Source organism: Saimiri boliviensis, chromosome 6 (assembly GCF_048565385.1).
Source record: "Saimiri boliviensis isolate mSaiBol1 chromosome 6, mSaiBol1.pri, whole genome shotgun sequence".
NCBI classification, from domain to species: Eukaryota; Metazoa; Chordata; class Mammalia; order Primates; family Cebidae; genus Saimiri; species Saimiri boliviensis.
In genome coordinates, this window is record NC_133454.1 from 21,590,141 (window position 1) to 21,614,441 (window position 24,301).

The 24,301-nt window shown below is 40.8% G+C and overlaps 1 protein-coding gene across 3 annotated transcripts in view; it reads left to right on the forward strand.

Annotated features, from left to right (window-relative positions):
* Positions 1–24,301, forward strand: part of TENM4 (teneurin transmembrane protein 4) — a 3,045,593-nt gene that overhangs the window by 1,903,473 nt on the left and 1,117,819 nt on the right. For all 3 annotated transcript variants that reach the window (XM_074400388.1, XM_074400391.1, XM_074400392.1), the window contains one exon: positions 21,470–21,531. The gene's annotated coding sequence lies outside the window, so the exon portion shown is untranslated. The remainder of the gene's footprint in view (positions 1–21,469; positions 21,532–24,301) is intronic.

Consider the following 24,301-nt stretch of genomic DNA (forward strand, 5'->3'; position numbering starts at 1 on the left):
CGGTTCCACAGGAAGTGTACAGGAGGCATGGCTGGGGAGGCCTCAGGAAACTTACAATCATGGGAGAAGGGTGAAGTCAACAAGTCTTCTGATGGTGGCAGCAGAGAGCGAGCAAAGGGGGAATGCTACACACTTTTAAACAGCCAGATCTTTTGATACCTCACTCTCTATCATGAGAACAGCAAAAGGGGAATCCACCCCCATGATCCAGTCACCTTCCCTGAGGTACCTCCTCCAAAACTGAAGATCATAATTCAACATGAGATTTAGGTAGGGAAACAGAGCTAAACCATATCAGAAGGCATCAGGCAGGTCTCTTCCTTGCCAGTTTGTGCCTTTGTAAAATGGAGAGAATCTCTGCTGCATGTACCTCACCGAAGACTACAAGGACTGGCTGGGGTTTATAAAGAGGGACCCTTCCTGGCTTGTCTCTCCTCATGATCTTTCTCTAGAGCAAACTTCATGAGCTCAAAGGAAAGCCTTTACACTTAGCCTTTTGGGTTCTTAAAACTATCTTACCCACCAGAATTGCTTCTAGACATACATAGACACACAGATATGCACACGCACACTTCCCTCTGACTTAAGTCATTTCTCATTTGACGAGAATTTTGTGTCAGTTGTATGTAACTGCCTCACCTACCTACTTATAGGTACTGATCGCTCACCTTAATGCCTATGTGTGGGGATAATAACGCGTGAGTGGAGCCCTGTGTCTCACAAAGTGCTTTCATATCTATTACATTATGCAGCCTTGGGAGACAGGTGGCTCAGGCTTAAATGCCAGCTCCACTCTTAAATATTATTGCACTCTGAAGACTTCAGACTCCTCATCTGTTACAACACACCCACACACACACACACACACAAAATCATAGTGATGCTGACTTAAGAATATGGTTATAGGATTAACAGGATTATAATAATAACTAACGTTTATTGAGAATTTCTTTTATGCAAGGTACTGTGCTAAGAGTTAAGGGCCATGAAGTTAATTATCTCTTTAAATGAGATTATGTAGAAGTACCCAGCAAATGCACTCAACATAGTGCCTAGCATGTCATATGCAGTAGAACAAATGTTAGACATTCATATTATCACTGCTGATGATAATGACAATGGCACTGTTATGCCTCACAAGAAGAGTCTGAAGAAGGTGATGATTTTCAAAGAAAGAAATGGATTTTCAGAAAGTTTAAGTCCCTTGCCATAATTATATATCTTCTACAAAAGAACCGAGGGGTAGGCCGTAGGTGCAGGAGAAAGAAAGGGAGGAAAGGAAAGTTATGCTCCCAGAGAAAGTCACACAGTGCCAGCTTGTCAGCAAGGAATAAACTTCAGAAGTTCAGCACACCTGGGTTTAGCTGTGGGCGGTTTCTAGGACCATCACAGGAGAATTCTCTATGACCGTAGAAGACAGACTCCCCAAGCACCTGCTTACCACCCCTATTCTTATTCAAGAGAAGTTAACATCACTTATATCCTTGAATGACATCACGAAGCAGTCAACTGTGCTCAATTTAACTCTGTTTCCTGGTTGGGATAGTCCCCTTAAAACTAAGTGCCCTACTAAACAGTTTTTTAGGGCCTATTTTTCAGATACACAAAATGATGTTTGTCTGCTCGAGACTCATATGACCCTGATCTATTTTTACGCATTTACTGAACATGTGCTTGGCTGGATTTTGGACATTGAGAGATCCAGGACAAGCCCTTAAAGACATCAGAGCCTGGTAGAGGGACAGGGATGGAGCCCTATTTATTACAATGGGGAAAGCCTCCACTGCTAACCAAGGACTCTGCATGTTAACCGGGGGCAATAGGGAGTCACAGCATCATTTTACCTGAGGACAGGTAGGATCCAATAGCAAGAGTGCCTGTGGAGGCAGGAGGAGGTTCTTGTCTTGAGTTAGGCAAGAGAGGGCAAGTGCAGAGACAAGGGGAGGAACGTCCCGGAGGAACATCCAGGAGCATAGAGCTCGGTGACCACTGCATTTGGCCAGTAAGGAAGGGGGGCTAGTCGGGGATGTATCTGAAGACACAAAGAGTTGCCTTCCATGTGTCATTCAACAAGTATTCTCTAACCACAGTGCCAGGCCCTGTGCTGGGGGCTGAGGACAGGGCAGTAAAAGATAAGGAGGGGAAGGGTCAGGGAAGCACAGAGGAAGTGGTGTTGAAGAGACAGCCAGGGGATCAGTTGAAATGAACTAGATGAAATGAGGCGGAGGAGGGAGAGTGTTGCAAACAGAGAGCATAAGACGTAGACAAGGAAGACTTGGGGCAAGAAGTGTAGCCTGGGCAAAGCTCAGTGGGGATAACGCAGAGTAGCAAGGGGAGAGACGGAAAAGGAGGACACAGAGGACTTCCAGGAAAGGCAGGGGAAGCAGAATGAGAGACGATCACCTCCATCTCCCCACCCTGCCACACATTGCCATAACCTCACCTCACTTTCTGGGATCCTCAAAGGGACCAGACTGACTCTCTAGGGATGGAGATGGAGATTAAGGACCACGGGGCTGGTAGCCAGGGCGGCCACAAAGAATCTCCTTTCCTGCTCCTTCCCTCCTTCCTTTTGTCTTCTCCTCCTCCTCATCTGCCTTCTCTTCCTCCAGCTCACCCTCTGGTCTTCCCTCTTACCGCACGCTTACACACCATGTTTTCGGTCACCTCTCGGCCACTGCACCTGTTCTTCACCTTGCCTGAGACACAGTCTCCCCAGGAACTTCTTCAACCCACTACTCGAGAATTAGGCCTTCTCTGAAAACTTTCCAGATCCTGAACTCTCTGAGTTAAGCACTTTCTCCACCACGTTCCTGTAGCTAGCCAGCCAGGAATGCTCACTATGTCATGATCTCTATCATAATTCGCGTTTGCCTATCTCTCTCCCCCAGGCCCAGAATTCCTTGCCAACAGTGGCTGTGTCCGATACGGCTTTGAATCTTCAGTATTTAACTCAATGCTTGGCATATTTGATGTTCATAAAATGTCTGTTGAAAGAATCAATGAATCCAGGACTCATGTTTCTAATAAGTATAGAAATTGCTTTCTTACCCCACATAAGTCTTGTGTATCTCTGGTTCACTAGCAATACTAGATTAGGTTATACTATTTGAGCTGCCTAAACTTAAACAATGATAAAGCTACATTACTGCATGTTTACCGAATGTCAAACAGACGTCTTAGTGCCTTGTGTTTACTAACTCATTTAATTCTCACAACTTGATAACCATTTAGTAATTGAGGAAACCAAGGCACAGAGAGGTGAAGTATTTTGCCGCAGGCTACATGGCTAGTAAATGATGGAAATGGGATATAAAGTCCAACAATCTAACTTCAGAGCAATACAGCCTAAGTAAAGCAATCTCACATCCATCTTCTGACTCAATGTATCACAAAATAGTAATGCCTATGTATTTATTAGAATGAAAGAAATCAAGAGCCAAATAAATCAAGTTGTTAGCTATAGTCTCCAAAAAAGGAATATGTAAGATGCAACCCTTTCCAGCCACTTCCAGGAGCCATGCTTCGTTCCTGTATATGCCTAAAGACCGCTCATGAAAACCAAAAAAGTTTCAGACCCAGGCCCTATCTCATGTACCACGCAATCTGGGTAAGATATCAAGGGGGAAGAAATAATAAGGACATCTAATGTCTCTTTAGTTTACAGCCTAAAGTCGAAACAGAACCAATTTCTCAATTTTCCTCCTGTGAACCCCACCACAGTTCCTCCATTACCTTTCAAAGTTGGAAGGAGTAGCACCCTTCAAGAAATTGGTACTCCCCACACATGTTCCCTCCCCACATGGAATCAAAAGAAAACCATGATAAGATAATTTTATGTTTCTACTGTCAAAAAAATTCTGCCCATTAATGGGATAGTTTGATTTTCTCTTTTAGGTTGCCATTTTATCTCTAATCCATATTTCTATTTCTGGAGCATTATTTCTGTTTTGAGAAGGCAGCTCTGAGTCACCAAAGCATTGCCTTGTGATCAGTATCACTGATCTTGCTGGTACCATGCAGACCTCTTGTTCCATATGAGCACACTGCAGTGTGGCCTGTCTTTATTTTTCTTTCCCTGGGCTTCCTTTGAAATTCATATAAATAAAGGCAGAGTCAAACTCTTTCCAGATGCAACAGTAAGAAAGAAATACTTTTATCTCAATGTCTTCAAGTTTTAACAGAAGTAACACTTCTGTTGACAGTTAACATAGAGGAAAGTTTAGATTGAGGCAGTGAAAAGGGGAGTGGGGAAAGGAACCCACACGAATTTCTCATTCCTGTTTGTGACTTGGATGTGAACATTGGTTTCAGGTAGAAACTTGGCAAAACAGAAGTATTTTAACAAAAGTAATCTGAATCCATAAAAAAGGCAGTTTTCCATTTTTATATAAACAATAGGAGTTTTGTGTTTTTTTTTGTTTTGTTTTGGTTTTTTTTGAGATGGAGTTTCGCTCTTGTTGCCCAGGCTGGAGTGCAATGGCGTGATCTCGGCTCACCGCAACCTCCGCCTCCTGGGTTCAGGCAATTCTCCTGCCTCAGCCTCCTGAGTAGCTGGGATTACAGGCACACGCCACCATGCCCAGCTAATTTTTTGTATTTTTAGTAGAGACGGGGTTTCACCCTGTTGACCAGGATGGTCTCGATCTCTTGACCTCGTGATCCACCCGCCTCGGCCTCGCAAAGTGCTGGGATTACAGGCTTGAGCCACCGTGCCCGGCTAACAATAGGAGTTTTTAAAAAGGCAAGTAACAAAAAAAACCAAAGCATTATTAGTTTGGGGATTTTTATTATACTGAGCCTCTTTCAACTAAAGGAATAAAAAGTTTCATTTTTCAAGGGCAAAATCTGCAGGCAGTTCTAATCATGGATGGCCGCAAGAAAAGCCCTCAGAGAAGATGGGAGGTGAGAAGTCTGGTTCTCGTGCTCATGTCTGGTGCGTGGAGTTAATAGCTAATCATTAAAGCATGTTCACGCATGTCGTTTTCAAGGAAGCATATATTAAGCATCTGTATTACACTAGGCACTAGAGATCATGATGAAAAAATAAGAAAAGAATAAAAGACGTCGCTTCCATTTTCACAGAAAACTAAAAGCCATACACAGCTACAGATAACACATGGTGGAGAGGTAAACCCGGGCTGTGCTAAGTATGAGAGTGGAGTGGAAAAAGTAGTGGCTTTGGAGTCAGAGAGGCTTGGGTTCAGTTTCCAGTTTCAAACATGTATGACCTGGACAAATTTTCTTCTATTTCTGAGCTCCAGGTTATACATCTACAACATGGGAACAGACGCCTTGAAGAACTGTGAACAATTAATAATATGCAATATAGGTATAGCACCTAGCCCATTGCCTAGCTCACTGCAGGCATTTGGAAACTCATTTCTTAATCCTCCACTCTTCCCGAGTAAGGGAATAGTCACTGTAATGCCGAAGTAGCATTCTCTTTGCGATGATTAAACAGAAGCAAACAAAGAGAAATTCAGTTTCCAAGGCGGCGTTACTGCATTACACAGCAGGCAAACAAACAAATACATATAAATAAATGGAAGAGGAGCTAGGGTTTGGATTGGGGCATATGTGTGTCTTCTCGCTCTATCAAAATACCACTCTACGTAATTCCACAAGGCTCTGATGCCCAATATTGCAAGAAACCACCCCAAAATGCCACATTTAGTAGGGGGAAATGAAATATTTATATTCTTTTTAATATTTATTATTGTTTTCTAAGCTTTGTACAAAACAATACATAGAGAAATACTTTTACTGCTACCACCAAGTTTTATTTTGTTCACTGGAAATGACTCTCGAGGAGAGGTTTTTTTTTTTTTTTTTTTTTTTTTTTGAGGGAATTGAGTAGGAGGGGACCAGTGAGGAACCATAAAGAGACATCTGGAGCTTCCCCAGAGAGGACATGTCTCTGTATTCGGGAGTGAGAGTTTCCCCAGGAGAGGAGACTGAACCGAGCTGGGAAGGCTGTGGAAGTGCAGACAGGACACCTACATACCCCTGGAGGCTAGCAATGAGCAGGAGTGAGAAATGTCACATGCGGTTTTCCTGCTAAAATGACCAGGAATAATGAATGACGTGAGGTTAATCAAAAAAGGGTAGTGAGTGTGATTTGCCACAAGGATCGTTAGTGGGGCGACCCCATGGAGATACCTGTGACAGCAGCAAGGATAAGGTATTATCTGAGTGCTTCACCAAATTGACTGTATCTATGCCAGGCTCAAGTAGAGGAGCCTGTGAGGTAGACATTTTAGTGCCTGTTTCGCAGGTGAGAAAACTACAAGTAGGAACTGGAAGAGCTGGAATCAAAAGCAAATTGGACACACCTGAGCTGGGCACAGTGGCCCATGCCTGTAATCCCAGCACTTTGGGAGGCTGAGGCGGGCGGATCACGAGGAGTTCAAGACCAGCCTGGCCAACGTCGTGAAATCCTGATTCTACTAAAAATACAAAAATTAGCAGGCTGTGGTGGCATGTGCCTGTAGTCCCAGCTACTTGGGATGCTGAGGCAGGAGAATCTCTTGAACCTGGGAGGTGGAGGTTGCAGTGAGTGGAGATTGTGCCACTACACTCCAGCTTGGGGGACAGAGCAAGACTCCGTCTTAAAAATTAAAAAAAAAAAAGAAACACACCTAGACACCTGGAATGTGAATTCATGCCCTGCTACTGTGTGAACTTGCTAAGCCTCAGTTCTCTCATTTATAAAAAAGAAAATATAGCAATCACTTTGCAGCATTGACATAAACATTAGAGAGGGTGAATATGATATCTAGCTTACTCTCAGTATGGAATGGCGTTAAAGATTCTACAGAGGTACATAGCACATGCTAAACTAAAGTGATGTTCTGTGAATGGATGAACTGATGGCTGGATGAATGACCAGCTAGATAGATAGCCACTATAAGCTAGCTGAAATACAAAAGGTGATAGATGAACATCCAGCTACAGAACTTTTTTTTTCATAGCTTTGAAAGAGTCCTAAAGGCAGAGTAAAACATACACAATATCAGTCCCATTTGAAATATAGATACACCCAAAGTCTGACCAGAAATAATTTCCCCCAAGTTTATTCAGCTAATTAAATTATTCAAAAAATGTTAAGCACCTGCTCTGTTCCAATTATTGGGGCTACAGTAATGAAATAAAAACCTCTCCCCACATGGTGCTTATGTCTATTGGGAGTGATGAGGAGATAGACAATAAACAAAACAAATGATGTATTTCCTTATACTTTGAGAAGCTAGGGCAAAGACAGGAATCTGAATCTCCGGGGCTGCAAGATTACATAGACTGAACTAGAATATAAGACATAGCTACCATGACCCTTTAGCCCACCCACAGATTCTCAGGTAGCATGATCAAATACCTGCAACCTCAGCAACCACTTTCTGAACTCAATTTTGTTTCTCTTGAAATTGCACATTTAACTGTGGCATGCATGTGGCAGAGGTGGGACTGAAGTGCAGAGGTCCCTCACTCTGTTAAAGCTTGATCCCTGGGAGCTCTGAGAAGAGCTGACCTCAGGGCCTTCAGACCAATGAGGAAATTGGGGTCATTCTTTGCTCTATTGTGTTACATTAGCTGCATTGTGGTTTTATAGCTTCCTGGAGGTGAAGCAGATGGCATCTCCAACCTTGGGTACTGACACACTAAAAAATAAAAAATATCCCCCAAGCTGCATGTGGTATTTGGCTCATATCACACCATAAAGACCAGACCCTGACCAGCATTCAAAAGTAATGACAGTACGTTAGCACCAATGTAGGCTGACTCTTCTGTTAAGTACTTAGTTTAGTCCCAGTCCTGTAAGGAGGGATCCAAACTACACGAGAACCTTATGGTCTGTATCTTTAAAACAAAGATGCGTTGAAAATTCCTGCCTCCTAATTATCTCTTAATCTGCTCCCTTCTGTCTGTTCCCTACAGCCATCATAGTAGATGAGCACACCATCATCTTTCTCTTGAATTATTTCAGCAGCCATGTATCTGACTGGTCTTCTGGCTTTCTTTAGTGGTTCTACTGCCCTACAGAAAAAGTACATACTGAGGAGGATGGTTTGTGAAGCACGTGAAGACCTGGCATTGACGTGACACCAGCCTCACCTCTAGCCTTTCAGTATGGCCACAGCCATACTGAATTCCTTGTAGTTTCTCCAGATACACCGTGTTCTGTCTAATGGCCAAATGTTTGCAACTGGAATTTCCTTTCCCCTACTCTTGAGCGGCCAGCTCACACTCATCAATTCTCTCATCTTCTCGGTCGCCTCCTGACATTTAATGTTGCTTCCCTAAATTCTCTAAGACCGGATTGGTGGTTCCTTCCACGTGCTCTCATATAACTTGGCTTTCCCAGTCAGTAAACTCTGGCTGAATAAGGAGCCAAATGTATGTAAATAAATGAATCAGAGAATTATATTTCCTGGAGAATCAGTATCAAAGTCGTATGATAGAACCTCGATCACCAATCTCTTTTTCTATTCGCCACAAAATTAAATCAGCCCAACAAGTGAAGTGTGCTCACCTACCTTTGTGGGTAGATAGGCGGGTGGAGGATGGTGCCTTTGCCCTGAGCATCTTGTTGCCCAGAAGCTTTTTCCTCCCAGGCCTTGACTCCCACCCTGGGGCTCCATGTATTCACTTCCTATAGGGGACTTGGACCCCTGTGATTGAGTCCTCTTTCTGCTTCAACTCACTATTAGTGCTTCTCTGTGAATTTAGCTCCCTGGGGAAAATGTTTAGTTTCTTAGCTGGTGAGTTAGAAAAAACACTGACCTCTGCGTGTCGCTGTCTCGATAGGTGTGCCAGGGCAAAAGTCTAGGAGGTCCTTTGTCACTATACATATGCTAGAAATAGATTTACAGAATTTTAGGGTGTTCATGATAGAAAAACCTCACAGATTATTCAATCCATACCCCGATTTTATAGATGATTTTCTTTCTGTCTGCCTTCCTGCTTTCCTGTCTTCATTTCTTCCTTCTTTCGTTTTCCTTGTTTTCTGCAGCACCTATCGTATATTAAGCAGTGTGCTCAGAATTGGGAGTTTAATCAGGCAGAAACAGATTAGACACAAAGTACCTTATCTTACAAGGTTTATAGTCAGCCTACCTAGGCCCGCAAACAAGTAGCCAGACAATTACAACACTGTGTGCTGAAGGAGGGCTTTTGGGGCCGGGCCCAATGGCTCACACCTATAATCCCAGCACTTCAGGAATCTATGGCAGGTGGATCACCTGACCTGCCTGGCCAACATGGTGAAACCCTCTCTCTACTAAAATACAATAATTAGCTGGGTGTGATGGTGGGCGCCTGTAATCCTAGCTACTTGGGAAGCTGAGGCAGGAGAATCACTTGAACCCAAGAGGTGGAGGTTGCAGTGAACCGAGATCACACCACTGCACTCCAGCCTGGGTGACAGAGCCGGACTCAGTCTCAAAAAAAAAAAAAAAAAAAAAAGAGAGAGAGGGAGAGCTTGTTTGTTTGTTTGTTCATTTGTTTAGCCATCTCAGGACATATGGCATAGGAATAAGAATTTCTTGTTTCCAGTTGGTATAGAATAGTTGTGCTCTACTCACTATCATGTGTCCATGTACAGTGTCAATTAAGATTAAGAAATAAGAATTTATACTCAGTAGCAGGTATGAAGTGAATGTGAGTGACTGTTTAACCCCGCAGGCGTGAGTCCCTATCCCCAGGTAGGACTTTATCATCCTCAGTGTGCCAGGTTCTAAGAGTCGTCTGGACTGGGGCTTGAGCACCAAGTCTAGGATCATGACCTGAATCATCCCTGAGAATCTGCCTCATTAGGCCGGGCATGGTGGCTCACACCTGTAATCCCAGCACTTTGGAAGGCCAAAGTGGATGATGGATCACTTGACGTCGGGAGTTTGAGACTAGCCTGGGCAACATGGAGAAACCCTGTCTCTACTAAAAATACAAAATTAGCCGGGCATGGTGATAAATGCCTGTAATCCCAGCTACTCAGGAGGCTGAGGCAGGAGAATTGCTTGAACCCATGAGGCAGAGGTTGCGGTGAGCCAAGATCACACCATTGTACTTCAGCCTAGGCACCAAGAGCAGAACTCTGTCTAAAAAAAGAGAGAGAGAGAGAGAGAGAGAGAGAGAGAGAGAGAGAAAATCTGCCTTATTACTTTACAGTTTATCATTAGACTCAGCAAACAGTGGAAACAGTAGATGCTAAATAAACACTTGTTAGAAAATCTTACCTTGTTTTAAACACTGTTTCTCATCTTGACCATATTTACTGAACTTTTTTCCAAATGCCTTTTGTCTTGACTAAAAACATAAACGTATCACCAGAAGTCAAAGATAAAGAGAACTAATGTGTTGCCAGCTCCTACGCCACTTACACTGTCTCATTTATTCTCACCGCAGTCTTCTGATTTGTGTATACACTGTCCTGTTTTTCAGATGAATTGAGGCCTGTAGAAATTGGTGACTTCCCTAATGTCACACGGACGAGTCTGCGGGATGTTGTCTTTAGCTGTTCAACATGTGCTCTGTCTTTCTGGGATTGGCTTACACGGCATTGTGGGAATAAAAACCCTGACTTTTTAGGTTGTCATTTTAATAAGACAGAAATGATTTTTATGTTCAAATTCTGTTCTTTCTGCTAAAATTATTGGTTTCATCACTTCAAATGCAAAGCCAGTGTTTAATCTTCGATCATATACCTAACATTTACTTGTGCTTTTTCTTTAAATTATATCTCTAAGGCTCTTTCTCTTGCTCTCTGATTAGAAAGACACTTTGAGCTAACTTTCAGATTCCGAGAGCACTGAATTTTGATTATCTTTCATTTTTTCTTTTGACTGCCATCAAGAACACTCTCTTCACCTGATGACCACTGTGTAGCAGGATTTCCCATAAGAACCCCGCCACTGGCCGGGCACAGTGGCTCACGCCTGTAATCCCAGTACTTCAGGAGGCCGAGACGGGCAGATCACTAGGTCAAGAGATCAAGACCATCCTGGCCAACATAGTGAAACCCCATCTCTACTAAAAATACAAAAAAAAAAAAAATTAGCTGGGCGTGGTGGCGCACGCCTGTAGTCCCAGCTACTTGGGAAGCTGAGGCAGGTGAATTGCTTGAACGCGGGAGGCAGAGGTTGCAGTGAGCCGAGACTGCACCACTGCACTCCAGCCTGGCACCTGTCGACAGAGCAAGACTCTGTCTCAAAACAAAAAAACCCCACCACCCTCTTAGGGGCCATTATGCCTGGTTTCTTGAGGTGGCACAGCTTCCCTTTTTGCCCCCCTGCCCACTCCCAGCATACTAGTTAGGCCACTCAATTTTAAGTTACAGGAACCAGCCTGAGGCAGGTTAAGCAAAAAATGCGGGACTGATTGTAAGAGAGAGAAAAAAATTCTCTCATGGAAAACAAGGTCAGAAATGCAGATGAGGATGAGAAAACTATCTGGACTCTCTCCATCCTCCAACACTTATCCCTGCCTCCCTCTGCGTGACCACTTTATTCTTCTCCCTCTGAGAGCTGGCTTTCTTTAGTCTCTGATCCACATGGCAAAAAGCATGACTATTTCCAGCTCCCAAATGTATATATGACAATCTAGCCATCTAAAAATAAACAAATAACTAAATACTAATTTCATTGTTCTAACTTCCATAGTTATGGGGAAAGAACTCTTAATGGACATGATGGCAACATTTGGTCTAAGCAGCTGTAGCCAGGAAGAAAGTATTCTTGCTGAAAGTGACCGCCATGGATCTATACTGTGGAAGCAGGGGCCAGGAGAGATCATTGGAAACTGACTAGACCCTGAAATAGGTCCACTACTTTCTTCTAATTCAGTTATCCGTCTTCTGAGAAGTCTCCTGATAATGGGAAAGGTGACGAATTCAGAATCAGAGACTTGAAGACCAAAGTGACAATTTGCAGCAGCTACTATAGGGACTTGGCACGGTGAGAATGTTGTAGAATGAGAGCAGAGCCGCGTCCTTCTGTCCATAGCTGTGTTCTTATGTCCGACATGGTAGTTGGCACCCAGTGAAAATAAAAGTACTACTTGTTAAATGATATGTGAATTTCAGGGGAAAGGTAGTGTTCATCATACCTCCTAACTGGTGGGAGAGGGGTAGGAATGAAGACAAAGGTGAGAAAGCAGTATTTCCCATGTTAACATATTAGAGATGGCACTGGATTGATACTCTTTGCCAGAGTGACATCTAGGACCCGTCCTGCTCCAAGAGAGCACCGGATAAGCATTTTGTGTCTGATATTTTGAAAGTGGCATCAGTGATTGGGGGAGTCTTTTTATGGCTGTTGAGGCAAATCCTGCACAGAATACAAGAAGCTATATGTATTGAACAATGTAGGAAAAGCCTGTCTCATATGGGAAGCCTGGGAAACTGAACAATTCCATGAGCTATAAGTAAAGACTATCTTCGATGTAGAAATCTTCGTGTTCTAAAAATTCACACCCATCACATTATTTCCTATAGCCATCTAGATCACTGAGATTTTCAATATATAGACAGACACTTGAGTGGATAATTTGTTGCTTTCTCAGAGGTCCTTGAATTGTTTTACTTTTTATTAACCACAGTGTCTATTTGTAAAGTATACACTGTACTCACCTGGAAGTTATGTGCCTTGTTAAACAGATGCAGATAAGTAGTTCTGCGGAGGGTGGTGGTAGAAACGGGAAGTAATAAACACAGCGTTTAGTTAGGAGGCAGGTAGGTGAGTTCCTTTGTTAAGTTGTTATTTGTTCTTAGTGACGTTCCTACAAATGAGAGACTGGAGTCAGTGATCTCTAAAATATGCTTATGCTCTATTACATTATAATTTTTTTAACCGGAAAGTTGAGAACTTTGACTCCTAAACCGTTTAGGAGAAACAGGTTTCTGGGAAGCAAATCTAAGAAGTAGTTCTAATTATGGGAATGACTTGTGGAGAAAAAAGTCTCATTTTGTCATTGTTTATAAACAATTGTTTATAAACAGAAGAATTAAGAAAATAACCAAAACATCCAACATCATACCAAAGGTCACATGAATTCAATGTCTTTTCCAGAGAGAATATGGTAAGGTCATACAAAATAATGACTTTGGAAACTCCGTAAAAACCTGGAACTTATACAGTACCATGCTCACTCCACACTCCCTTACGCTTACATGTGACCTAAGGCTGAAAAAAACAAATCTAAAAGTTATCACTTTTTTTTTTAAATTGCATTTTAGGTTTGGGGGTACATGTGAAGAACATGCAAGATTGTTGCATAGGTACACACATGACAGTGTGATTTGCTGCCTTCCTTCCCCTCACCTGTATCTGTCGTTTCTCCCCATGCTATCTCTTCCCACCTCCCCACCCCCCTGTCCCTCCCCCATTTCCCCCCAACAGACCCTAGTGTGTAGTGCTCCCCTCCCTGTGTCCATGTGTTCTCATTGTTCAACACCCGCCTATGAGTGAGAATATACGGTGTTTGATTTTCTGCTCTTGTGTCAGTTTGCTGAGAATGATGGTTTCCAGGTTCATCCATGTCCCTACAAAGGAAGCGAACTCATCGTTTTTGGTGGCTGCGTAATATTCCATGGTGTGTATGTACATTTTCCCTATCCAGTCTATCATCGATGGGCATTTGGGTTGGTTCCAGGTCTTTGCTACTGTAAACAGCGCTGCAATGAACATTCGTGTGCATGTGTCCTTATAGTAGAATGATTTATAATCCTTTGGATATATTACTAATTGCCTCAGGACTAACAGACCTGTTTCCTTTCTTTATTCTATTTTCTATATTTCTGATCTAGTAATATTATCTAGCATAACTGAAAACAAAACCTTAGATAACTAATGCCAGCAAAGGTTCAACCAGAAGGAAGAATAACGAGCTAGTGCCCAATATCAAGCACTTTCTTTGCTTTTAAAGATAAAGGATTTAAGTGTATGTGGCAAAGAGAACAAGATAACATGCAGTCACAGGTTAGAGCTGTACCATGTGGTCAGATGGAGGAGGAGACATGAAGGAGTATGAGCAATGGGAGGACAATTAACCCTAATTTAACACCGATCTCATGTGCTTCCATAGAAGCACCATATCTAAGATAGGAAGATCATAAGGCCACTCTGCCTTTAAACAAACCACACTTGAAACATGAATCAACTGGAGTTTATTCAAAGAAGGCATAAACAATGGTCTTGGAACCAGAAATAATAAACTGGAGGAACCTGGAGATATTCAATGAAAGAGGGGAAAACTCAGGGATTTGAACTGCTGTAGAGGGAGCAGGCAGGATGGCTGACTAGATGCAGCCAGGTGAAACAGCTGACAGTGAGGGACCAATGTGCTGGTGTGCTCCTAACAGATCTTCAGAGCGAAGGCGCCGAGAGTGGTTGGAGGGAGGACACAGAAGCTGGGCTAAGAGGGAGGAAGCTGAGAACCCACAGGAGGCTGCCATGCTCCAGGACCCATTCCTGGACACCAGCAACTCCCAGGGAATGGGTGAGTTGAACTGGCCAAGAGCAACGTGCTCTCACCACCTGCCTCTGGAATCCCAGCTGGAGAAGAGGTGGTGCCACTCTGCCTTGAAACAAACCACACTTGAAATGTGAATCAACTGGAGTTTACTCAAAGAAGGCATAAAAGGTGGTCTTGGAACCAGAACTAATAAACTGGAGAAACTCGAGAGAGTCAGCTGAAAGTGGCAACTTCAACTTCAGGGACACCATGGCCACTCAAGTTGGTGCAGAGAGCTGCTTAGAGAAGTGATAGGGGTAGCACATAGCTGATGTGGAGCCCAGAGGGTTTGGTGGAAGAGCATCTGTAGCTCAGTACCACCAGGAAGGTCCATCCCCCTAGGCTCGACTTGCTCCCATAGGAAATATTAGCCCTAGGAACACTGACGGACCTGAACTCTGCAGAGCAGTCTTGCCCGTCAGATGGGGCCAGTCCTACTTGAGCACCCTTTGGTCCACTGTCCTATTCCAGGGGCCAGCCTTGCTGCACCTGCTTGCAGGGCAGCTTTGGGTCTCCTAAGAGTTATATCATAACTCCCACATGGGAGGACCATACCTGACAGGCAGAAAGATCCAGCAGGGCAGCCCCTACAGTCAAACACTAGCCCACCTGCTCCCGCCCACACTGCAGCACCCCTGGGGCCCACAGCAACCATCCTCATCACCTTTCCAGCATGTGTGTGTGTGGACATGTTTTACTTTTCTCACCCAGCCAATGAGCATGTGTGCATGCACCCTGCCCTGCCACTGCTATTGTGGGAGTGCGCTTTGCCCCTACTCCCCACTGGACCCCCACTGCAGTCAGAGCCTTGGTGGGCAAAGAGCCAACCAGCCACAGCCATGTTAGCACTCTGTCCTTGTTTCAACACTGCCATGGGAGTGAAACAACATACAGAAAACAGCGGGTCCTCCCCGATCCTGAGCGACCATCCCAGCCTGAGGCACAAAGACGGCACACCCAGACCTCTGCCCAATAGTGCCCTGCCCCTGTGCTAACACCACAGCCAGCACAACCTTGTGCACAGTTGCCAGCAGGGGCCTCCTGACCCTGCAAGCTGGCTCGGCCACTGTGGTGAACCCACACAGAAGCAGGCATGCCAGCACCTGCTAGTACCCTGCAGCAGCCAAGGAGTATGCACCTCACCATGCTTCCACTGTTGCTGCTGCTCACACATGCAAATGAGGATGGATCCCACTGCCACTACACCATGAAACACTTTGGCTGACACCACCCATTGAAGAATAGCAACAATTGTTCAGGGAGCACCTTGGCCAAGAAGCTAAAGTTCAGACGTGAAACAAGTTCCTCAGACCACACAGTCCAGGAATTAAGAACTGAGCATTGGCCCCCTCATATCTTCCAGAAATGCAGCCAGTCATCTGAATCCACCCTATACCACAATTAAACCCTTCAGGTCACCAAAGAGGATAAAACAAGAAGAAGAAAGAAAACATCCCAAGGTCAGCAACTTTAGAGATCAAGCTACTAACTGTAAGAAACTTAAATTTACAAGAAAGAACCCCATAAAAAAAGTGGACAAAGGACATGAACAGACGCTTTCCCAAAGAAGACATATGTAAGAAAAGAAGCTCAACATCACTGATCATTAGAAAAATGCAAATCAAAGCCACAATGAAATACCATCTCACACCAGTCAGAATGGCTACTGTATAACGGGGAAAAAAAGCAGGTACTGGTGAGGTTGTAGCAAGGTTGTTTACACTATTGGTGGACGTGTAAATTAGTTCAACCTTTGTGAAAAACGGTGTGGCTATTCCTCAAAAGCCTAAAAACAGAACGACCATGGGATTCCACAATCCCATTACTGGGTATATACCCAAAGGAATATGAATCATTCTATTATAAAGACACATGCACATGTATGTTCATTGTAGCACTATTCACAATAGCAAAGACATGAAATTAGCCTAACTGTCCATCCATGGTGGACTGTGTAAGTATTTCATGGTGGACCATGAAATATGTTTCATGCTAGTACTATGCTGTTTTGGTTTTTATAGCTTTGTAGTATAATTTGAAGTCAAGTAATGTGGTTCCTCCAGTTTTGTTCTTTTTGCTTAGGATAGCTTTGGCTATTCTGACTCTTTTGTAGTTCTATGAAAATTTTTGGATTGTTTTTTCTACTCCAGTGAAGAATGAAGAATGTAATTCATATTTTAATAGGAATTGTACTCACTCTGTAGATTGCTTTGGGTAGAATGGATATTTTAATAATATTATTCCAATCTATGAACATGGAATAGCTTTCTTTTTTGTGTCCTCTTCATTTCTTACATCAATGTTTTATAGTTTGCATTGTAGAAATATTTCAATTATTTGGTTAAGCTTATTCCTAGGTATTTTATTTAATTTATAAATCAGATTACTCTCTTGATTTCTTTTTCAAATTGTTCACTGTTGGTATATAGAAATGATACTGATTTTCATATGTTGATTTTGTGTTCTGTATTATTACTAAATTTATCATTTCTAATGTTTTTTGTGAACTCCTTAGATTTTTCCAAATACCAGATCATATCACCTACAAACAAGGATAATTTGATTTCTTCCTTTCCAATGTCAATATCCTTTATTTATTTATTGTTGTCTGATTTCTCTAGCTAGAATTTCTAGTACTATATTGAATAACATTGGTAAAAGTGGACATCATTGTCATGTTCCAGATCTTAAGGGAAAGGCTTTCAGTTTTCCCCCATTTAGTATAGCTAGCTGTGAGTCTGTCATATATGGCTCTTATTGTGTTTAGATATGTTCTTTCTATACTCATTTTATTTTTAGGATTTTTATCATAAAAGGATGTTGAATTTTATCCAGTGCCTTTTCAGCATCAATTGAAGTGTTTATATGGATTCTGTTCTTCATTCTATTGATACGATGTAAGACACTGATTGACCCCTCACACTGATTGATTTGCATATGTCAAAGCATACCTGCATATCTGTATCCCTAGGATAAATCCCACTTGATATAATGAATAATTTTTATTAGGTCAGTGCAAAAGTAATTGCAGCTTTGCCATTAAAATGGCAATGACTTTCACATTGACCTAATAAAAATGTTGTTGGATTCAGTTTGCTAATATTTTGTTGAGGAATTTTTTGTAATACTGTTAATCAGTGATATTGGCCTGTAGTTTTGTTCATTTGTTTTTTGATGTGTCTTTGTCTGGTTTTGTTATCAGAGTAATGAAATCAGAGAAAATTTCTGCTCAGATATTTATTATTTCTTTTCTGCTACTAATTTTGGGTTTGGTTTGCTCTTGCTTCTCTAGCTCTTCAAGATATGTCATTAGGTTGTTTATTTGAAGTTTTTCTACTGTTTTGATGTAGGTGCTTATTGCTATAAACTTTCCTGTAAATACTCATTTCACTATATCCCATAGTTTCTGGTATATTCTGTTTTCGTTATCATTTGTTTAAAGCTATTTTTAAAATTTCCTTCTTAATTTTTTCAATAACCAACTATATTCAGGAACATATTGTTTAATTTCCATGTGTTTGTATGTTTCCAAAATTCCTCTTGTTACCAATTTCTAGTTATATTTCATTGTGACCAGAGAAGGTACTTGATATACTTTCAATTATTTTGAACTTTTAATGCTAGTTTTGTAGCCTAATATATGGTCTATCCTTGAGAATGATCCATGTGCTGAGGAAAACAATGTGTATTCTAGAGTCATCGGATGAAATGCTCTGTAAATATATCTATTACTTCCATTTAGGGTATAGTAAAGATTAAGTCTGATGTTTGTTTGTTGATTTTCTGTCTGGATGATATATCCAATTCAAAAAGTTGGGTATTGATGTCTCTATTACTGTATTGAGGTCTGTCTCTCTCTTTGGCTCTAATAACATTTGCTTTATATATCTTGGTTCACAAGTGTTGGGTACATATATATTTACAGTTGTTATATCCTCTTGCTGATTTGACCCTTTTCACCTTCTCTTGTTTTTGTCTTGACATCTATTTTGTCTAATATAAACAGAGTTGCTGGCCAGGTGCAGTGGCTCACGCCTATAATCCCAGCACTTTGGGAGGCTGAGGCGGGTGGATCAACTGAGGTCAGGAGTTCAAGACCCACCTGGGCAACATGGTGAAACCCCATTTCTACTGAAAACACAAAAATTAGGTGGGCATGGTAGGATGTGCCTGTAATCCCAGTGACTCAGGAGGCTGAGGCAGGAGAATCATTGGAACCCAGGAGGCAGAGGTTGCAGTGAGCTGAGATCCCACCTCTGCACTCCAGCCTGGGCAGCGGGGCAAGACTCCATCTCAAAACAACAACAACAAAAAGTCCTGTTGTTTCTTGGTGTCTATTTGCACGGAATATCTTTTTCTTTTCCCATCCCTTTATTTTCAGTCTCTGTCTTTATAGGTGAAGTGTACTTCCCTTAGGCAACAGATCATTGGGTTTGTTGTTTTTCTATCCATTCACCACTCTGTGCCTTTTGTTGTCTTGGGGCTCTGCCTTTTGATTGGAGAGTTTAGTCTATTTATATTCAATGTTATTATTGATAAGTAAAGACTTTGTCCTGACATTTTGTTATTTATTTTTAGTTGTTTTGTAGTCTTCTCTTTCTTCTTTCTTTCATTCCTATCTGCCTTTTAGTGAAGGCAATTTTCTCTGGTGATATGATTTAGTTTCTTGCTTTTTGTATTTGGTATATATAGGGTATGGTTTTGATTTGAGGTTACCATAAATAAGGCTTTTAAATACTGTCTTATAACCTATTATTTTAAACTGTGACAACTTAACACTGATCGCATAAACAAACTAACAAGCAAACAGAAAACTAATAAAAACTCTTTGTCTCCCTGATTTTTAGCTTTTTGTTGTTTCTATTTATATTTTATTGTACTGTGTTTATCTTGAAAAATTGTAGTTATTTTTTTATTGGTTTCTCTTTTAGTCTTTCTCCTCAAGATCTGAATAGTTTACGTGCCACAGTTAAAGTGTTATAATAGTTTATTAGTTCATTTTAATGCTGCTGATAAAGACATACCCAAGACTGGGAAGGAAAAGAGGTTTAATTGGACTTACAGTTCCACATGTCTGGCAAGGCCTCAGAATCATGGCGGGAGGTAAGAGGCACTTTTGACATGGCGGCAGCAAGAGAAAATGAGCTAGATGCGAAAGTGGAAACCCCTGAGAAAACCGTCCGATCTCATGAGTCTTACTCACCACCATGAGAACTATATGGGGGAAACCTCCCCGTGATTCAAATGATCTCTTACTGTGTCCATCCCACAACACATGGAAGTTATGGGAGTACAATTCAAGATGATATTTAGTGGGGACACAAAGCCAAACCATATCAACTGTTCTCTGTTGTTCTGTGTACTTACTATTACCAGTGGTTTTTGTACCTTCAGATGAGTTCTTGTTATTCATCAACATTCTTTTCCTTCAAATTGGAGACTCTCTTTAGTATTTCTTGTAGAACAGTTCTGGTATTAATAAAATTCCTCAGCTTTTGTTTGCCTGGGAAAGTCTTTATTTCTCCTTCATGTTTAAAGGATATCTTTTCTGCATATACTTTTCTAGAAGAAAGGTTCTCTTTTTCCTTCAGCACTTTAAATATGCCACATCAGTCTCTTCTGGTCTGTAAGGTGTCCACTGAAAAGTCTGCTGCCAGACATATTAGACATCCATTGTATATTATTTGTTTCTTTTCTCTTGTGTCTTTTAGTATTCTTTTTTGATCATTGACCTTTTGAAGTTTGACTGTTAATTAGTTTGGGATAGTCTTCTTTGGGTTAAATCTACTTGGTGTTCTATAACCTTCTTGCATTTATATACTGATTTCTTTCGGGTCTTTTCCAGCAAACTAACTTTTGGTCATTAGTCACCAGAAACCCAAGCTAGAAGACTGAAGAATTAATGATCTTGAGAATGGAATGGGTTTAGAAAATTGAGACAAGTAATTTACATCATAGGAAGACAGACTCTGGGCAAAAGAATGCAGAGCAAATATTTGTAATGAATTTAGCTGGGTCCCTGACATAAAAATGCTTGATTGTGACTAAATTATTCACTTGTTCTGTTATATGCTGATTCACTCAATCCATATAGTTATGCATCAGACATTTACTGAGCGCCTATTATATGTCAGAAACTCTACTAGGTACTGAAAATTAAAACAATAAATAAAATATTATACAAATATCAAACAATAACATGACACCATTTAGTAAACGGTCACAACCTAAACTTGTAAATGTTAGGTAAATTAGAAATTAGATGCTGCAAGAGTCTGGTGGGTGTGCGCCTGAGTGAGCCTTTGGTTTCCAAAGGAGCTTTCTAGAGGAGATGATAACTGCCTGAATCCTGAGCATTAACAAAATCAGGCAGGCAAGAGATTTTTGTGAGAACAGGGGAGGCATGTTTTTCCAGGCAGAGGGATCCTCATATTCAAAGGCCTATGGGCGATGGCAAATGTGTGAATTTCTAGAGATGCAAATAAATTATTATGTCTGGATGGAGACAGCAAATTGGGAAGGAAAGTAAGCAGGGATCAGGTCCTGAAGAGCATTATAAATTCTGTTCAGATGTCTTGGCTTGACCCTCAAAGTGGGAAACCTTTTTAAGCAAAGAAGTAATTTGATGAGATGTGCTTTTTAGAAAGAACAGCAAAAAAAAAAAAAAAAGGTATTTAATATTCCAATAGAGGGTTCTCATTAAACTTTTGTTAGTTACATTTTGCTGAGGGCTAGCATTGGCCTCAACTCACCAGAAAGGATACCTGTATAATATATGTATGAAGCTGTAGCTGCAGAAGTAAAAGCAAGGCAGTTTTTTAACACACACTCTTTCTCTCTGTACCCTATACCCAAGCCTGCCTAGAAGTATGATTCTATCAGAATGTGTCCAAACTGTACTCTTTGCACACAAATGTTTTCATTTCCACAAAAGTGATAACTCTTTTCTTCCTTCCCTTTATAGATCGATGTTCAGTGGAGCTTGGATTTGTCATGGGTCCCTGGTGACAAGCATTGGTCGTATTGGTGAGTTACATGGTTTTTCACTTCTCATTTGTCACCTTTTGTCATGAACCTTCAGTTAATTTTTTTTATTCTTAGATCATTTTTATTCATGATTCTCAAATCTATCCGAGAGTCTTCAGTGTTCTCCCCACACCTGTACCTAGTATGTTACTCTAAATATTTAGTTATAAGATGTACTTTTAGAGGTATATGTCCCTTGGGCCACAGTGCATTATGAAAGTGTTGTGTATAAACCAAATGTTCTTGAAGCATATATAAAATTTAAATCCCCTAGAAAGCTTTTATGTTTGAAGGAATCCTGTTACGAAGGGACAAAAATATCTGAAAAAAATTACTTCTTCATCTTGTTCAAAAACTGATCATTTATTCACATTGCAAATTTACCTCATGTTCAGTAATGAAATTTTGCGACTGGAACTCCTTTGGTTTGATATGTTATTTGAAATGCTGATGATGAGATGAAAAGCTTGCCCCAATTTGGAAAATAAATCAAAGGGCAGACATTAAAATAAGATACTTCAAAACTTTCTGAAAAGATTTCTGACCTTCACATAAGCTGCATTCTAATGGAAGAACAGAATATATTTCCAGATGTGTTATCTATTATAGTCTCTTCTTCAGAACGTGTTTTGTTGTTTTTGAATGGGATATTGTTCTTTCTGGTGTAAGGGAAAGGTTGATTTGGAGTTTTGTTTATTGGGAGGCACAATACCTAGGTGTGTGATAAGAAGCTTGTCTTTTGTTTCTGTAAGGAAAAGAGTCGACTCTGGAGACCGAGTTGTTTCTTGCTTTTACCACAACGTATTTCTGGATGCATAAATGCAGATTGGAAATAATAAATGTACTCAGAAGGCACAGTTAACATAATATTTTTTTTTTCATATCCACACATTTTGCCTGGACTACTAGCAATAATTTGGGGAAAACAGAAACAAGCCTGAAAAATATAATTTAGTCTACAATAATTGGTTTCTTATTTATAGTTATCACTTTTGTCAATGTTTTACTACGTCTTTATATACTCTTGGAAGGACAATTTTTGGATTTTTCTGAGGCAGCCGTGATTTTCTGTCCTATTGTTCCCACTGTTATATTTGGAGTAACAAAACTTGTGATTTTTGGTTGAGAACATAAAGTCTATATACGTCCTCCAGCAACCTCGCCACATATTGCTCCATCCCTTCCCACATTCCCATCAGCACATATCACAAATTCTTTACTATTTTTATTTTTGGTTCTAAGCCAATTCCATTTCTATTTCTCCCATCCAAGTACAACGTAATCACTTTTGGATTGTCGGCACATTGTTGAAAACACTGGTATCTCAAATCCTCTTCATTTTTTAACAGCATAAAAAACAAAATCAGAATTTCAATTACCTTTGAGAAACATGTTGTGCGCATCTTAAAATCCCAAAATGCCACCTGAAATAAGTTGCAAGGAATATTTCAGTTATGTTCCTCAGCACACCTGCAGGAGACTATCTACACCCTTACCATACTGTTGAATCTGGTTCAATTGCAAACATTAATATAGAACAGAGCAGCAAATAAATGGCCAGTACAGTTATATAACAGGGAAATAATATTTCATTTCCTCATTTGAAATCAGTTTTTACTTTTTGGTAAGTGAGATAGAATGATTTGTCTGTAACCTGAACAAAAATATTTTTGCAAATACTGTATTAAAAATAGAAAGAAAATAGTGTTCTCAACACACAAGTGATTACCCTTTTAGCTGGTACGCTTCGCTCTTTTTTTCCTCAGCTTTTGAGTGGTCTGGAAAATTTTAGCTTTCCAAAGTGAGACACTTAAAATCTGAAAGAAGTAATCTAAGGAGCACAGTCAATGAATGTTTCATTTTACATTGAGGCTAAAGTATCTCATTCTGGATTTTAAAAAATACCTTTTCTCATCTGGTATTCACCTTTAATGTTAAATATTCTAATAGCCACTTCATAATTCATATCTGGTCAATTTTTTATATTTCTATATTGATATGACATGAATGCTATCAAAATTAAATAATTTTATAATATCCTTTAGTGGTATTACTATCACATTCTGTGATTTTCTGAATTCAGGAATTGAGCTACTAGTATCCGCATTAAAATGTATAATAATATCACAAACACAAATCTTTTTTCTTAGGGCTAAACCTGATTCTTTGTCAGTTTAACCAATTTAAATCAGAAATCTGGTTTTCTGGTTTAGTTCTGGAAATTATAGTATTTTAGTTACTGCCTTTGTCCATGAGGGTGGGTAAATTGGGTGATTCATTTGCTGGTGGAGCCTCTGAAGGTGAGGAGGATTAAGGCAGTTGTTGGGCTGACAAGTATTCTACTTCCTTGACTTTAAGACAGAGTCCGTCATGAAACAGACTATTAATTCAATAACGGGCGGGCAGCCATTAGCAGATAAGAGGATGAAATGTGAAAATCAAACAAAACCCTGCTCTCCAACGTGAATTTACGCATACACGTGCCATTTATGTTAAGAGTCATAATCAAAATCTGAATCTAATCCTTCTTAACACTTAGAATTCTTCAGAGTCCCTTCCGGCCGTCCGCAGTTATGCACTGCGTCAGGGGGCGAGCCTCAGTTTCATCTCCTGTCCTCTTCAACACCTTTCCGGCTGACAGTGCAATTTCAATGCAAATGAAGAAGGCCACAGTTTGATCTAGATTAGCTATATGGTCGAACTGATGGTTCTTTTTTTGGTATTCCTTTAATTAAACTATTTATCTCTAGCAGTTAACAAATTTCTGTTG